Source organism: Salvia miltiorrhiza, chromosome 5 (genome assembly GCF_028751815.1).
Source record: "Salvia miltiorrhiza cultivar Shanhuang (shh) chromosome 5, IMPLAD_Smil_shh, whole genome shotgun sequence".
In the NCBI taxonomy this organism is placed as follows: Eukaryota; Viridiplantae; Streptophyta; class Magnoliopsida; order Lamiales; family Lamiaceae; genus Salvia; species Salvia miltiorrhiza.
The window spans coordinates 32,241,332-32,259,196 of NC_080391.1; the positions used below are offsets into that span (position 1 = coordinate 32,241,332).

Genomic DNA, 17,865 nt, shown 5'->3' on the forward strand with positions numbered 1-17,865 from the left:
TTCCTTCATATGAGGAATTTTAAATCTTTCAGGGATTTTCATATAGATATCAGCGTCCAATGACCCATATAAATATGCGATCACGACGTCCATTAACTGCATTTCTAAATTCATTGATGATGCCAGAGATATCAAATAGCAGAATGTTATGCCATTTAAAACAAGAGAATATGTTTGATTAAAATCAATTCCAGGTCTCTGCGAAAACCTTGAGCTACTAATCTCGCTTTATATCTTGCCACCTCATTGTTCTCATCTCTCTTTCGTAGAAACACCCATCTATATCCCAATGCTTCAACATTGTCGGGTATAAGTATTATAGTGCCGAGAACTTTTCTTTTCTTTAGCGAGTTATACTTTGCCTCAATTGCTTCCTTCTATTTCAATCAATCAGAGCGCTTCCGGCACTGCATTACTGTTTTTGGTTTTGGATCCAGATTATCATTTGTAATAATACATGTAATTGTAGAGGCAAATACATCGTCTATTATAATAACATTTTGTTGTAAGTTTCTCCCATATTTATAAAGTTCATAGCAACTTTAATGTTGACATCAACCAAATTTTTGTCAATTCCCATTATATTATGATCTGGTTGTTCCGCAATTCTATTATTAGTTAGTGCACTTTTAGAAGTACTAGGATTATCATCTACGAGATGATCCTCTTCAAGAGGTTGTTGGAGTGATATTATATTCTTATTTGATTTTGCTTTTCGGGGATTTTTATCTTTAGCACCAATAGGTCTCCCACGCTTCTGGCGTTCGGGATTATCAGCTGATTTATTTTGTCCATATAGAACTTCAATCCTTTGCGGTGCATTCATAGCAGGAATATGAGATTTTGTCACTCCTTTATGATCAGTAAATGTATCTGGCAAATTACTTGCTAAATATTGCAAGTTAATTATTCTTTGAACTTCTAGTTCAGATTCATTAGTACGTGGATCTAAATAGTGAAGATTCTTTTCATTCCATGAAATTTCTCGACATTGTGTTGAAGTTGGGCTTTTGTCTCCCCCTAATGTCGGAAAATAATCTTCATCAAAAATACAGTCAGCGTACCGAGCAGTAAATTGATTCCCAATCATGGTTCAAGAAATTTAATTATAGATGGAGATTCATAACCCATGTATATACCTAGCTTAAGCTGAGGGCCCATTGTGGTACGTTTTGGTGGCGCTATTGGAGTATAAACTCCACAATCAAATATTCACAGATGGGAAATGTTTGGTTCTTTACCACGTACTAATTGTATTGGGGAATATTCATGATATGTAGTTGGTCGAATTTGGAGCAAATTTGCAGAACATACTATGTTCTCTCTCACCTGAGAACTATATCAGAAAAGAATAGAAGATAACATGAAAAAAAATAAAAACTTCTATATTTCTGTAACTGCAGAATATCTGTTCCATCTCATATATATATATATATATATATATGAATAAATAATGTACAATAATTATAAATAATGTATTATTTACAATAAATGTCAATTTTTTAATTTGACGGAGGGAGTATTTAGTATGATCCACGTCAGCGAATCCAACCTAGAAAAGGAATTTGAATATCGATTTATTTCTCGACACCTTGATCAAATCAATTTGGTCCGTCTATTCTACCCCAAAATCTCTCTATATACCATAGCTTCTCTCATTACCCAAACTATCTTTTGGACAATCGTATCGTTTCTGATTATGTTTTCTACTATTTCTTACGTTCTTGCTTGAATAATTTTGATTTCTTGTGCGATTTCGGTTGGTGCTTCTAACATAGGCAATCAGGTTTTGTGTTTCCGATAGAATACTGCTTTTGTGTTTCCGAATGGATTGCTATTTTGCGACGTGCGATTTGATATCTCCGACTCCGAGTCTTTTGATTCTAATGTTGATTGTATATTGATGGATTTGAACTGGCGACCGTTCGATTTAGGTTGTAAATTTTCTGCTGCGTCTGTTAAGGGTTATTCGGGTATTTGGCAACGATTGATGATCTAGGGATGGTTAGGGTTCCCGGTTTGGTATATTTTGATCATGCTTCTACCGTGTCCGGACAATAAAAAGGGTTAACATTTTTCCCCGTCCCTGTCAAATTTTTTTCCTTCTCCGGGGTCTGATGCTTTGGTGAAATTCACTTCTTTTTACTCCTCTGGCCATGAATGTCAATCGCTGGATATTCTTCTCTTGCGTTGTGCCGATGAGAAGTTTCAAGAGTTTTATTCATGATTTTTCGTTTCAAGATTTCACGTCTCTTCCTTTATCTTTCTACATCACCTATATTTTCTAATTGCAGAATCCCTGTAGTTGTGTATTGTTGGGCATTTTCCAGTAGTATGGCTGATGACTGATTTTGGGGAAAAAGAATGTGAGCTGTACTGTTGGACAAGAAAGGATGATTTTGGTCTCTATTTATTCCATCACTACTATTACTTAATTTATAATCCATATGCGCTCATCTAATCTGCAGCATTGAGCAAGTGATATAGGTACCAATATTTGGGGTTGGTCAAGCTGTAGTTCATAAAGCTCTCTCCTTTTCATCAGTTTTTGTTAGTTACATATATATGAATATTGTTTTCCACCTCACCCTATGACAGGAGATACAAAATAGGTTTTGATTCTATCAGAGTAGGAGCTTAAGGTGGGACTATCTTGTTCTGGTTGCTGGACATGGACCAATCTTTCACGCTGTCAGTGATATAGTGTTTACGATGGTGGCACTGGTAGTATAGTTAGTATAATATTCTTTTTTCTACCACATTTGATCACCTACCTAGACTTTCCCTGCGCTTATTGTTATACGCTTCTATTTCCAGATGTCTGATCATGGTGTGGTTCTTAATCAACATTTACTGGAAAAGCAGTTCTGGTGGTTTGATGCTTGGTTATCTTTGCTCTCTATTATCAGTTTTTTTATCTGATTACGTAGACGTGGATATTGGTTTTGGCTTCACACTGTGACAGGAAATACAAAGTAAGCTTTGATTCTATCAAACGTGGAGCTTAAGGTGGGGCTATCTTGGTCTGGTTGTTAGACATAGACCAATCTTTGATGCTGTCAGTGATTCGATGGTGACTGAGAGGGGAGTATAGTATAGTATCTTTTTGATTCATATTATCTCCTACCTAGACATTCCCCGTGCTTATCGTTATATTATTCAATTTCCAGATGTCTGATTGTTGTGTGGTTTTTAATCAACCTTCAGTGGAAGGCAGTTCTGGTTTGCTTTCTCTTTTATCAGTTTTTTGTTTTGTTTGTTACGTAGATGTGGATATTTTTTTGGCCTCACCCTGTGACAGGAGATACAGAATATGTGGCATTGATATAGTGTTTATCGAGGGTGGCAGAGGGAGTATTTGTAGTTTTCAACTGTCATTTATCTTCTAGCTTGGACTTTCCCCTTGCTTATTGTTATGCTCTTCAATTTCCAGATGTCTGATCTTTGGGTGGTTCTTGATCAGTTTTCAAGGGAAGGCGATTCTGGTTTGATGCTTGGTTCCCTGTTGCTCTGTTTCATCAGTTTTTTGTTTTGTTTGTTACGTAGATGTGGATATTTTTTTTGCCTCACCATTGTGACAGGAGATACTTTAGTGTTGATTCTATCAAATTAAGAGCTTATCCTGGTCTGGTTGTTGGACATGGAGCAATCTTCGATGCTGGCCTTGAAGGGAGTATAGTATTTTTCTACTAGTCATTTTTGTTCTAGTTGGACTTTCCCCTTGCTTATTGTTTTGCTCTTCAATTTCCAGAAGTCTGAGTCTGATCTTTGGGTGGCTCTTTATCAGTTTTCAAGGGAAGGCGTTCTGGTTTGATGCTTGTTTCCGTTTTGCCTGTTTCATCAGTTTTATGTTTGTTACATTGATGTGGATATTTTTTTCGGCCTCACCGTGTCACAGGAGATACAAAATAAGTTTTGATTCTATCAAATTAGGAGCTGAAGGTGGGGTATGTTGGTCTGGTTGTTGGACATGACCAATGCTGAAGATATTTTGCTCTTTTTAATCTGTTTTTTGAGGAGTCTACTGGTCTACACGAAAGATGGTTTTATTTTGAAACTATTCCATGCTCTTTATATTATTCTCTGGTTATATGCTGCGATGGTCGGCTTATCTTCAGCATTTCAATTGGTGAAGATGTGTATAGTTTATCTTCGACACTCATACTGGTTATCTACTGTTGTGGTCTCTTCTTCTTTTGAAGTTATTCAACTCGGGTGTTCAAATTATGTCTGGTTTCCTCAGTTACAAGAATGTTTACCTAAAGGCAGAATGTCCGTTGTACTTGCTTGCTGATAAAACCTGCTGGATGAGATTTTGGTGTCGCTTTGTTTTGATCTCGCTTGTAAGGCTTCTATTTGATTATGGTTGGTCTTCTACATATTGGGAAAGCCTCTGAAACTCTTTGCTGCTTATAACATTTTGATTGGGAGGGAGTTCCTTTCGTGTGCTTAAGATGGTGTAGTATGTATATGATGCGGTGCGAAGATATGGACTTCAAGTTTCTCATATTGGCTGTTCGTCGTGGGTTTACTGTTCTGTTCTGTTTGTTTGTTTGTTTTTTTTTTTTTTTTTTTGTCAGTAGAAGTTGTTAGTGGTATTTGTTGACCAGGTGCTCCTGGTCTTTAGGTATTAATTTCGTAAACATGTTTAGACGCTGCAAACATGTTTTGATTGGTGTATATTGTTGTTACATCGACAATTGTTGTACAGTTTTGTTTTGTAGTCCATCTCTTGATTGATGTCTTGGAAGTCAGATATCAGGTCATTGGAACCCATGAAATAAGAATTATATCATATATATATGAACTTTTTATTGTCTATATCAGCGTGCTTATTTTAAAATTTGCTTGTTTGATGTATTTCCTCCAAATACCTAATGGTACATACTTCCTTTCGTGTTTTAGTGAGATTTCTTATTTTGGTTAGATTTTGTGAGGTAGTGAGAGCTTAGAATAAAAGATATCCTATATTCATATAATACATTCATATCTTGTAGAACTATGATAGGGAATAATTGGGGAGCTTTCTTTTGTAGACTTTCCCGCGCTTATCGTTATTCTCTTCAATTTCTAGATGCCTGATTGCTTTGTGGTTCTTAATCAAGCTTCACTGGAAGGCAGTTCTTTTTTGATGCTTGGTTATCTTTGCTCTCTATTATAGCTTTTTTTTAATGTAGACTTGGAATTTTTTTTTTTTATCTTTGCTCTCTATCATATTTTTTTATAATGTAGACTTGGAAATTTTTTGTCTGTGTCTTTACTCATTGATTTGTTGATGCTGTGCCAGAGTCTGTCCTTATGCATTGAAACTTCTGGTCTCTCAAGTTTACAACCAGATTTAAACATCTACTAGTTCACGAGTCTATCCTTATGCATTGAAACTTGTGGCCTTGTTTCCTGTGACTTTTTCAGTTGTTTTTCAGGTCATTTGGGTATTGAATAATGAAATTTTGAGAAGGCTGCGTCTTTGATGTGTTGTTCTTCCTATTTCCCTCTCTCTGATATTCTCAATATCGTTAGGAACACCTGTTCTCCACTAATTTGTGATCTTTGGCTCTTGTTGGTTTTGATTCATTGGCAGACGATGATTTGTGAGCATTTTATATCCATGGATTCTAGAAGCTCCTGTGACCAGATAAGATGCTAACAGTTGGTCAAGTATTGGTTTATTAATTTTCTTTGTTTTATCTACGATCATTTTATAAGAGATTATATTTAGCAACTTGCAGTCGGTCTAACCTGAAACCTTTTCAAGGTGCAGCTATCTTGTTCTGGTTGTTGAACATGGATGGGATGTTTGATGCCCTTATGCATATAATGTTTGTTGAGGGAGTAAAATAGTGGTGACTTTTGTGTTCTATCGTTATTTGTCTTGTTCTTGGTTATCTTTGCTCTCTATTATCATTTTTTTTGTAACGTAGACTTGGAATTTTTTTGGGCCTCATCCTGTGACAGGTGGTACAATATAAGTTTTGATTCTATCAAACTACGAACTTAAGGTGGAGCTATCCTTGTCCGGTTGTTGGACACGGAGTAACCTATGATGGTGTCATTGATATAGTGTTTATCGAGGGTAACAGAGGGTGTACAGAATATATATTTTTTTTTTTACTATATTCTCTCTTCTAACTAGAGTTTTCTGTGCTTACGTTATACTTACTCTTCAATTTCCAGATGTCTGATCGTTGTGGGGTTCTTAACTGGAAGGCAGTTTAGTTTGGTGCTTGGTTATCTTTTTCTCTTTCATCAGTTTTTTGTTTGTTGCGTAGACATGGATATTGTTCTCCGCCTCACCCCTGTGACAGGAGGTAAAGATTATGTTTTGATTCTATGAAAGTAGGAGCTTAAGGTGGGGTTAATCTTTGTCTGGTTCGTTGCTTTGTTATCTTTGCTCTCTATTTTAGTATTTTTTTGTTGTGTAGACTTGGATATTGTTTCGGGCCTCACCCTGTGACAGGAGATACAATATAAATTCTGATTATGTCAAAGTAGGAACTTAAGGTGGAGCTATCCTTGTCGGGTTGTTGGACACAGAGTAATCTATGATGCTGTCATTGATATAGTGTTTATCGAGGGTAGCAGAGGGAGTACAAAGTAGTATTTTTTCTACTACGTTTTCTCTTCTACCTAGAGTTTCCGTGCTTATTGTTATACTCTTCAATTTCCAGATGTCTGATCGTTGTGTGGTTTTTAAATGCAAAGCAGTTTGGTTTATTATGTAGATGTGGATGTGGATGTGGATGTGGATAGTGTTTTCTGCCTGACCCTATGACAAAAGATAAGAATTAAGTTTTGATTCTATAAATGTAGGAGCTTATGTTGGGGCTAATGTTGGTCTGGTTGTGGGAAGCAGACCAACCTTTGATGTTGTCATTGATAATAGTGTTTATCAAGGGTAGTAGAGGTAGTATAGTGTAGTATGTTTTTACTGCATTTTATCTTCTACCTAGACTATCCCGTGCTTACCCGTTATTCTCATCAATTTCCAGATGCCTGATCGTTGTTTGGTTCTTATTCAAGCTTCATTGGAAGGCAGTTCTGGTTTGATAATTGGTTATCTTTCCTCCTATTAGGCGAACTTGTTTTGATTGGTGTTTATTGGTTTGATAATTGGTTATCTTATTATTTTGATAATTGGTTATCTTTGCTCGCTGCAAACTTGTTTTGATTGGTGTTTATTGTTTTACATCGACGATTATTTTACATCTCTTGATTAATCTTGGAAGTCGGATGTTATTCCCAAGAAATAATTATTATATCATATATATGAACTTTTTGTTGTATATATCAGCAGTGTTTCTTTTAAAATTTTCTTGTTTGATGTCTTTTCTCCAAATAACTAACGAGACATACTTGCTTCCTGTTTTGGTGAGATTTTCTATTTTGGTTAGAGTTTGTGAGGATAGGGAGAGCTTAGTATTGAAGATATCCTATAATTCCACTCATATAATACATTCATATCTTGTAGAACTACGATAGGGAATATATTCGGGAGCTTTCTTTTGTAGAGATGACTAACTTGATCCTAATTACTACTTGCTCATCAGTCACCTTGTCCTCATTACATATTAGAAGTAGATGACTGCAACTAGTTCATATTCAAAAAATACAATAGGACATTGGTACATTAGCCACTAGGAAGAGTACGAACAGCTTGATGTCTCTATACTTGAACCTATATGTTCTTAGTCCAATTTATGACTTTGGGTGCCTTTGGTTGTATTAGTATGAGCCAAATCATTCTTTTTTTCGTGCAGCAATGAATAGTCAGGATCTTAAATGGAAAAGGTATCCTTTTTGTGCTCTATTGTGGAGATTAGTTTCTCGTCCTGATTGCCTATCATTTGTTTGTATTTGTATGAAAATTGTCTAAAATAAGTTTCTAGAATATTGAAATTATTCTTTCTATCAAAGTAGGAGCTTATGGTGGTGCTAATCTTGGTCTTGTTATTGGACACGTATCAACCTTTGTCGTTTTCATTGATATAGTGTTTATCGAGGGTGGCAGAATGAGTATTGTATTTTTTCTACTACAATTTATCTTCCACTTAGACTTTCCCGTGCTTATCATTATTCTCTTCAATTTCCATATGCCTGATTGCTGTGTGGTTCTTGGTCAAGCTTCACTGGATGGCAGTTCTTGTTTGATGCTTGGTTATCTTTGCTCTCTATTATAGTTTTTCTTTGTTATGTAGACTTGGAAATTTTTTCGGCCTCACCCTGTGACAGGAGATACAAAATAAGTTTTAATTATATCAAAGTAAGAGGTTAAGGTGGGGCTATCTTGGTCGGGTTGTTGGGCACGGACTAATCTATGATGCCGCCATTGATATAATTGTTTATCGAGGGTAGCAGAGTGAGTGCATAATAGTATTTTTTTTTTTCAACATTTTCTCTTCTACCTAGAGTTTCTCTTGCTTATTGTTATACTCTTAAATTTCCAGATGTCTGATCGTTGTATGGTTCTTAACTGTAGGGCGATAAAAAGGATTAACATTTTTCCCAGTCCCTGTTAAATTATTTTCCTTCTCCGGGGTCCTGATTCTTTGGTGAATTCACTTCTTTTTCACTTCGCTATGTCAATCACTGGATGTCCTCGTTTCTTGTATTGGCATGGAGGTCTATTCAATTGAAAAGTCAGTCAACATAGCGGCAGCCCACAGTTTAATTATTTTTACTTGGCTAAGCTATTTTCTGTAGTATCTTTTTATATTTTTTTATGTTCCTTTATGTTTCCACATCACCTATATTTTTTCATTGCAGAATCCCTGTAGTTGTGTATCATTTGGTGCCTTGGTTATTTTTTCCCGTCAACCATGTCAGTGGCGATGCTACTGGGATTGGTCAGTCTACAGTATCATTTTTTGTAATCAACCTCTATCTAACCAGTTTTATTGATGACATTTCAGATAACTACCTTTCTTAGAGGTGTGTATGTGCCTTTATTTATTGATATGTTGATGCTGTGCCAGAGTCTGGTCCTTAGGCATTGAAACTTGTGGTCTCTCAATTTTACAACCAGATTTAAACATCTGCTAGTTCACAAATCTATCCTTATGCATTGAAACTTGTGGTCTTGTATCTTGTCACTTTTTCAGTTGTTTTTCAGGTCATTTGGGTATTGAAAAATGAAATTCGTATAAGGCTGCGGCTGCGATGTGTTGCTCTTCCTATTTCCCTCTCTCCGGTTTTCTTAATATCGTTAGGAACACCTGTTTTCCACCAATTTGTGATCTTTGGCTCTTGTTGGTTTTGATTCATTAGCAGACCATCATTTGTCACCCTGGCATTTTATATCCATGGATACTAGAAGCTCCTGTGACCAGATAAGATGGCTACAATTGGTCAAGTTTTGGTTTATTAATTATCTTTGTTTTATCTACGATCATTTATAGGAGAATATATTCAACAACTTGGAGTCGGTCTAATCTGAAATTTTTCAAGGTGCAGCTATCTTGTTCTTGTTGTTGAGCATCGATGGTATGCTTGATGCCCCTATACATATAATGTTTGTGGAGGGAGTAAAATAGTGATCACTTATGTGTTCTATCGTTATTTGCCTTGTCAGTCCCTTTGCATATATATTTGTTCCTGTACTTTCAGAGGTTTGAATTTTGGTGGCTCTGGCTGTTGACTACTGGGTTTGATGAGCTTATCTCCTTTTTACTTGCTAATAAATCCTAATTTCAAAAGAATTTGTTTGGTATATCTGATGTCAGGAAATCTAAACAGTTTGTAGTTTTTCTTCCAGGCTCAGCATTTCTCTGGGGTGGCTAATAATGTTGTTATCCCAGGTGCTGTATTAGGTTTCTTACCTAGGTCATTGAGTGTGTACTTTATTTAGTTTGTTAGTGGTTGTGGTAGTAGTTTTTGTACCAAGGTAGTCATAGTAGGTAAGTCTTCATGTTGGTTTGCTTCTAGAACTTGTGGTTGTGCTACTATTCCTCTTGTGCAATGTTGGGCATTTTCCAGTAGTATGGCTGATCACTGAGTTTGGAGAAAAAGGAGTTGAAAATGTGAGCTGTACTGTTGGACAAGAAAGGTGGTTTTGGTCTCTATTTATTCCATCACTACTATTACTTAATTTGTAATCCATATGCGCGCATCTAATATGCAGCATTGAGCAAGTGATATAGGTACCAATATTTGGGGTTGGTCAGGCTGTAGTTCATAAAGCTCTCTCCTTTTCATCAGTTTTTGTTAGTTACATATATATGAATATTGTTTTCCACCTCACCCTATGACAGGAGATACAAAATAGGTTTTGATTCTATCAGAGTAGGAGCTTAAGGTGGGACTATCTTGTTCTGGTTGCTGGACATGGACCAATCTTTCACGCTGTCAGTGATATAGTGTTTACGATGGTGGCACTGGGAGTATAGTTAGTATAATATTCTTTTTTCTACCACATTTGATCACCTACCTAGACTTTCCCTGCGCTTATTGTTATACGCTTCTATTTCCAGATGTCTGATCATGGTGTGGTTCTTAATCAACATTTACTGGAAAGCAGTTGTGGCGGTTTGATGCTTGGTTATCTTTGCTCTCTATTATCAATTTTTTTATCTGTTACGTAGACGTGGATATTGGTTTTGGCTTCACACTGTGACAGGAAATACAAAGTAAGTTTTGATTCTATCAATGGTGGAGCTATCTTGGTCTGGTTGTTAGACATAGACCAATCTTTGATGCTGTCAGTGATTCGAGGTGGCTGAGGGGGGGAGTATAGTATAGTATAGTATCTTTTTGATTCATATTATCTCCTACCTAGACTTTCCCCGTGCTTATCGTTATATTATTCAATTTCTAGATGTCTGATTTATGTGTGGTTCTTAAACAACCTTCACTGAAAGGCAGTTCTGGTTTGCTCTCTTTCATCAGTTTTTTGTTTTGTTTGTTACGTAGATGTGGATATTTTTTTTGGCCTCACCCTGTGACAGGAGATACAGAATATGTTTTGATTCTGTCAAATTAGTGGCTTAAGGTGGGTGGTCCAGGTTGTTGGACATGGACCAACTTTGGTGCTGGCATTGATATAGTGTTTATTGAGGGTGGCAGAGGGAGTATTTATTTTTCAACTGTAATTTATCTTCTAGCTGGACTTACCCCTTGCTTATTGTTATGCCTCTTCAATTTCCAGATGTTTGATCTTTGGGTGGTTCTTGATCAGTTTTCAAGGGAAGGCGATTCTGGTTTGATGCTTGGTTCCCTGTTGCTCTGTTTCATCAGTTTTTTGTTTTGTTTGTTACGTAGATGTGGATATTTTTTTTAGGCCTCACCATGTGACAGGAGATACTTTAGTGTTGATTCTATCAAATTAAGAGCTTATCCTGGTCTGGTTGTTGGACATGGAGCAATCTTTGATGCTGGCCTTGAAATAGTGTTTATCAGATGTGGCAGAAGGGAGTATAGTATTTTTCTACTATCATTTTTGTTCTAGTTGGAATTTCCCCTTGCTTATTGTTTTGCTCTTCAATTTACAAGTCTGAGTCTGATCTTTGGGTGGCTCTTTATCAGTTTTCAAGGGAAGGCATTCTGGTGCTTGATTCTCTCAAAATAGGAGCTCAGGGTGGGGCTATCCTTGTTGGTTTGTTGGATGGAACAATCTTTGATCCTGTCATTGATATATTGTTTATCAAGGATGGCAGAGGGAGTATATATAGTATAATATATTTTCTACTACATTTTATCTTCTACCTAAACTTTCCTTGTGCTTATCCAGATGTATGATAGTTGTGTGGTTCGTAGTCAACCTTCACTGTAGTTCTAATTTGATGCTTGGTTCCCTTTTGCCCTGAATCTATTTTATATTTGTTGCGTAGACGTTGATATTGTTTTTGGCCTCATCCTGTTACAGGATGATTATGATTAATTAGGAGCTTAAGGTGGGACTATTTTGGTATGGTTGTTGGACATGGACCAACTTTGATTCTGGCATTGATATAATGTTTATCGAGGGTGGCAGAGGGCGTATTATTATTTTTCATCTGTCGTTTATCTTCAAGCTGAAGCTTTCCCTCGCTTATTGTTATGCTCTTCAATTTCCAGATGTCTGATCTTTGGGTGGTTCTTGATTTGTTTTCAAGGTATGGCGGTCTGTTTGATGCTTGGTTCCCTTTTGCTCTGTCTCATCTGTTTTTTTTTTTGTTACGTAGACATGTATATTGTTTTCAGCCTCACCCTGTAACATGAGATACAAAATGAGTATCAGTCCTATCAAATTAGGAGCTTAAGGTGGGGCTATCTTGGTCTGGTTGTTGGGCGTGGACCAGTCTTTGGTGCTGGCATTGATATATTGTTTATGAGGGTGGCAGAGGAGTATAATATTTTTCTACGGTCATTTATCTTCTTGCTGGACTTTCGACTTCCTCATTGTTTATGCTCTTCCTTTTCAGATGTTCTTTGTGTATTTCTTAACCAGTTTTCAAGGGAATGTGGTTCTGGTTTGGTTCTTGGTCCCTTTTGCTCTACTTAATCAGTTTTTTGTTAGTTATGTAGATTTGGATATTGTTTTCAGCCTCACCATGGGGCTATTTTGGTCTAGTTGTTGGACGGATGGATGGATTTTTTGATACTGACATTGGATAAAGTGCTTATCGAGGGTGGCTATTTCTGGTTTGGTTCTTGGTTCCCTTCTGCTCTACTTTATCAGTTTTATGTTTGTTACGTAGATTTGGATTATTGTTTTCAGCCTCACCATGTGACAGGAGATACAAAATAAGTTTTAGTTCGATCAGATAAGGAGCTTAAGATGGGGCTATTTTGGTCTAGTTGTTGGACATGGATGGATGGATTTTTTGATGCTGACAGTATTTTAAAGTGTTTATCGAGGGTGGCAGAGGGAGTACAATATTTTTCTACTGCCATTTATCTTCTAGTTGAACTTCCCCCTTGCTTATTTTTTTTGCTCTTCAATTTCCAGAAGTCTGATCTGAGGGTTGCTCAGTTTACAAGGGAAGGCGTCCTCTTGGTTTGATTCTTGGTTCCCATTTGGTCTGCTTCATCAGTTTTTTGTCTGTTATGTGGATATTGTTTTCGGCCTCACCTTGTAACAGGAGATACAAATAAGTTACTTGAGGTGGGGGCCGTGGGGGATATGTTGGTCCAGTTGTTGGACATGGACCAATCTTTGATGCTGACATTGATATAATATTTATCGAGGGTGGCAGAGGGAGTATAATATTTTCCTACTGTTATTTATCTTTTAGCTGGACATTCCTCTTGCTTATTGTTATGCTCTTCAATTTCCAGATGTCTGATCTTTGGGGTGGTGGTTCTTAAAGCAGAATGTTTACAGAGGAAGGCGTTCCGGTGTTCAACTTATATCTGGTTTTCTTCTATTGTTGTGGTCTTCTTTTTAAGGTTATTCAACTCTGGTTTCCTCAGTTACAAGAATGTGTGCCTAAAGCAGAATGTTCGTTGTACTTGCATGCTGATAAAGTTGCTGGATGAGATTTTGGTGTAGCTTCCTTAGATCTTGCTCGTAAGGCTTTTATTTGATTATTATTGTTGGTCTTCTAAATTTTGGGAAGTGTCTGAAACTCTATGCTGCTTATGATATTTTGATTGGGAGGGTGTTTCCTCTCCCTCTGCCTAAGATGTTGGACTTGAAGTTCGCCATCTTGACTGTTTGTTGTGGGTATACTGTTCTGCTTTCTTGTTTTTTTGTCATTAGAAGTTCTTTAGGTATAATTTCATGAACATGTTTAGACAACATTGTTTTTTTCTTCTGTCTTCATCATTTGCTGCAAACTTGTTTTGATTGGTGAGTATGTTGTTACATTGACTGATTATTGTACGTTTTTTTTTGTAATTCATCTCTTGATTGATGTCTTGGAAGTCGGATGATATACTCAAGAAATAATTATCATATCATATATATGAACTTTTTTCGTTGTAGATATCGGCGTGTTTATTTTAAAATTTTCTTGTTTTATGTCCTCTCTCCAATTAACTAATGAGATAAGTGCTTTGCTATTTTGGTGAGAGTTTCTATTTTGGTGAGAATTCTGTGTCGTATAAAAGATTCCTATAATTCCATTTATATAATACATATCTTGTAGAACTACGATTGGGAATATGGTGGGGAGCCTTCTTTTGTAGAGATGACTAGCTTGTTTTCTGATTTCTACTTGCTCATCAGTCATAATGTTTCCTGATTACTACTCTTGGCATTACTGACCTCTGTTTTCACTATCTTTCATTTGCTATTTTCATAGATTTTCATTATCAAATCTATTAAATGCAGTAATGAAATGATCGAAAATTCCCAGCACTCTCAACCATGAAACTAGTTGTTTGATTCTCCATGTGTGTAACTTATTAACAAAATAAAATAAAATTAGAACTTCACCATGAAACTAGTTGTTTGATTCTTCATCTGATTTTCCCGTCACAGCTATTTCATATTAGAAAAAAGTAATAGTGCATTGATACATTAGCCACTAGGAAACAAATAGGGGATTATGTTGGTCTTAGAAGAAATGAAATGAACAGCTTGATGTCTCTCTAGAAACTATTTGAACTTCTTAGTCCAGTTAATATTTGCGACTTTGGGTACCTTAGGTTGTATTAGTATGAATGCTCAGATCTTGAATGGAAAAGGTATCCCTTTTGGACCCCATTGCTGAAATTAGTTTCTCATTGCATAAGATGTTTATATTTTTATGAAAATTGTCTATAATAAAACTTTTTATTATCCCTTTTGATATTGCTTGTGAAAATGACACTGAATTGCTCATTCATGTTCTCTCATTATATGTGTGCGTTTAGGTTATATATATGTTCACGGATAGGTAGAGTCGTGTAACTCTGCCTGTGATGGGGTTTTCCCGTCACAGCCGGTCCCAAGCCCGGGAAAAAAGAGGAGGGGCCGGCGACAAAACAATGTAGTAGGGTAGCCTTCAAGAATGTCTGATTTATGTATTCCAGCCACATAGGAGAGCGTGTAAAAACCAAGTGATTTCAATAAAACAAATAAAATGAAATCATATACAAAATTTGATCTTCACAATGAACTTTATATAATTTGTGAAGTTACATACAAAAACCCTCTGAATCCACACGCAAATGTAGCGAGATTTTGTAAAATCTTTTGTTCCAGACTGATGATTTCATCAAAAGTGTTCTCTCTCCAAATTGGTGCAAAGTTTGGAATTTGAAAACAGAAGTTGGTTTGCTGTGATCCGCTCACCAAGTTCGATTTCCATCCCATAGAAGAAGGCTCTTCTAATGGTTTGCAACAATGCTCTTGATGGTAGCAAAATTTTCGACAATGTTTCATGGGGAGGTTGTAATTTAATCTCCTCTTGGTTGTTTGTAAATTAATCAATGTGGGGAACGTTGTTAGAGATGTCAATCGAGCCAACTCACTCGGTTTCGAGCTAGCCCTATCAAGTTATTGAATTATTTGAGTGTGGACTAATCGAGTTGAAAATTTCACGGGTTAGGAATTTTTAATCCTAATCCTAAACATTCAGGTTTCGAGCTAGTCAATCGAGCTAGTCTAGCTCGAAAATATATTTTTAAAAAAAATTAACTAATATATCTATTGACAATATTATATTTGTAATAAAGAAATACATGCATAAATAAAATTTCAACGTCAACTTACATAATAACTAATATACAACTCTTAGATATAAAGATGCAACATTTTGTTGAATACTTATCATTTTTTAATTTTTACATCTAAATATTTTATATTAAGTATTGGATTATGAATACAGAGAAGCGAAGTGATGAGAATAATTGTATGACTTTCTAATATTGAATTTCTAACATTTAAAAAACTTATGGAAAAAATATCTTATAATACTACTAATCAAGCTCTATAGGATTTCGGGCCAACCCTATTTGGGTATCGGGTTAGTGGTTACGAGTTATTCAAGCTAGTAATTTTATCAGATTGAAAATTTTCAACCCTAACCCTCTCAAGTTGGCGAGCTAATCGGGCCCGCCCACGAATTTCGGATTTTGGATTTTCTTTTTGGGAGGGGGAGGGGAACTTATTCGGGGCTTGGGGCAATAACAATATGCATTTCATATAATTTGGACATTTCATATAATTTTTTTTTTCGCACTTAAAAAATAAGCATAATAATAATAATAATAACAAACAATAGTTTTTCATATAGTGATGACCGTCAGTTCCAGACCTGAACTGGCAGTTCACGGTTTATCAGAAAGGTGAACTGTAAATGTTTAACAAATATATTAGATGTAAGTGATTTTTTACCTTTGCAAACTACGTGCAAGCGCATCATCATCTTCTTGTTATTGTCGAGCATATTATTCACTCATCATTTCGGCAGCCTCATGGTGTAATGATGGAGCCCTTCTCCACCTTCATTATGATGAATGCGGAGGAGGATAGGTTGGAGTGCAACCAACAATATCTTCGTCCTCGAAGAAACGAAGATGAAGACATGTTATTATCACGAGATGAAGACATGATGATAAATATAGGACATGTAGTAGTAGTAGGACTATGACCAGTAGAAGTTAATTTAGCAAGAGCAAGCGAGTACAACAATAGGAATTTAGTAAGAACAATGGACTATAACACTAGCAATTTAGCAAGAGCAACTAGAGCACATAAAGAATGGAGGAGAAATAGAAGTAGAGAAAGAAAATAGTGTAGAATTGTTAATACAATGGGGTGAGTTTGAAGGTGGGAGGTATTTGTAGATAAAATTGAGGGGAGAAAATATCAAAATTTGAATTTTAAAAATAACTAAAATCAGAAAATCGGCTGTTTATGGCAAAAAATCGTCGATTAACAGCCCAAAATCGGCGATTTTTCGCTTCGACTGCAACACTTGACACCTCTACCCATGCCCCTACCCCATGTCACCCTATTAACTAGTAGGCCAGTTGGTTAACCGTCTGTCCGGCCCGAAGGTTAACTGCTGATTTTTTGGTTCACTACAAAGAGGCCCGTAATCTGACCGGGTGTCGGTCGGTTCCAAATTTGGCCTACTGTCAATAGTTTTAGGCCCGCATCGTTGACCACCGGCCGAGTCACCCGGTTTCAATTAGCCCTGGACGTCACTAGTTTCATAGATTAAATAATTTCAATCCATTAGAAATAACTTAAGAATAAATACTTGGCGAGCTAATAATTTTTATTTGAGAAAAGAATGACAATTGTTTTTTACGTGTAGTCATCGATTCAAAACGTTGCAATATTTTCTTGTTATCAATTGACGAGGTGGTGAAGGAAGACGAGGCGACCGACAATGGTGGTGTTGCCCTTGGATGTTGATGCTCGACATGACAATATTAGAAGAAGCGAGTCGGGGGCGGTGGTGCGAGCCTTTTTTTTAGTAAGGTAACTACGGAACTTATCCGCAGTGGTCGATGGTGGTGGTGCAGGTGCTACAGCTGTTTTATATATGTTCTGATTTTTTATTTTCGAGTTTATAGTTGCTTTTACTCATTTCCTAAGACAAAAAATATCTATTATAAAAGAAAATTATAAAAATTACACATTCTGAACTAGAAAGCATAAAGTTATCCTTACTTAAATCGCAAAATTTGCTCAAATAGCGAACTTTGCTTGACATGCTTGACCAATACAAGTCGAGCATGTCGAGCATTAGTGATAAATGCACTAATATCTAGCATGCTCAACCACTGATAAATGCACTAATATCTGGCATGCTCAACCACTGATAAATTGTATTTAGACTTATTAGACCCCGTATTTAAAATATCCAACATTCATTAATTAATTAAAGCTTATGACAACTTATATTAATTAATTTCTTATTAATCCTTAAGTAGTACCACTCAACCTTTATTATTGCGCCTGAACTTAATCAACGTGCAGGGTTTAACGCAATAAACCTTTTGAGCTCCTTA

The 17,865-nt window shown here is 36.2% G+C and overlaps 1 long non-coding RNA gene across 9 annotated transcripts; it reads left to right on the forward strand.

The window, feature by feature from the left end:
• The first annotated feature begins 1,521 nt into the window (after nt 1-1,521).
• Nucleotides 1,522-13,373, forward strand: LOC130986856 (uncharacterized). Of its 9 annotated transcripts, XR_009089446.1 has the most exons (4): nt 1,567-2,487; nt 2,599-2,732; nt 2,818-10,136; nt 10,248-10,537. It is a non-coding gene; the product is annotated as an uncharacterized LOC130986856 (long non-coding RNA). The 9 variants fall into 9 exon arrangements; XR_009089449.1 differs by adding an exon at nt 11,141-13,373 and having other exon boundaries at nt 1,566-10,136; nt 10,248-10,984; XR_009089445.1 differs by having other exon boundaries at nt 1,566-3,485; nt 3,582-10,136.
• The last annotated feature ends 4,492 nt before the right edge of the window (nt 13,374-17,865 follow it).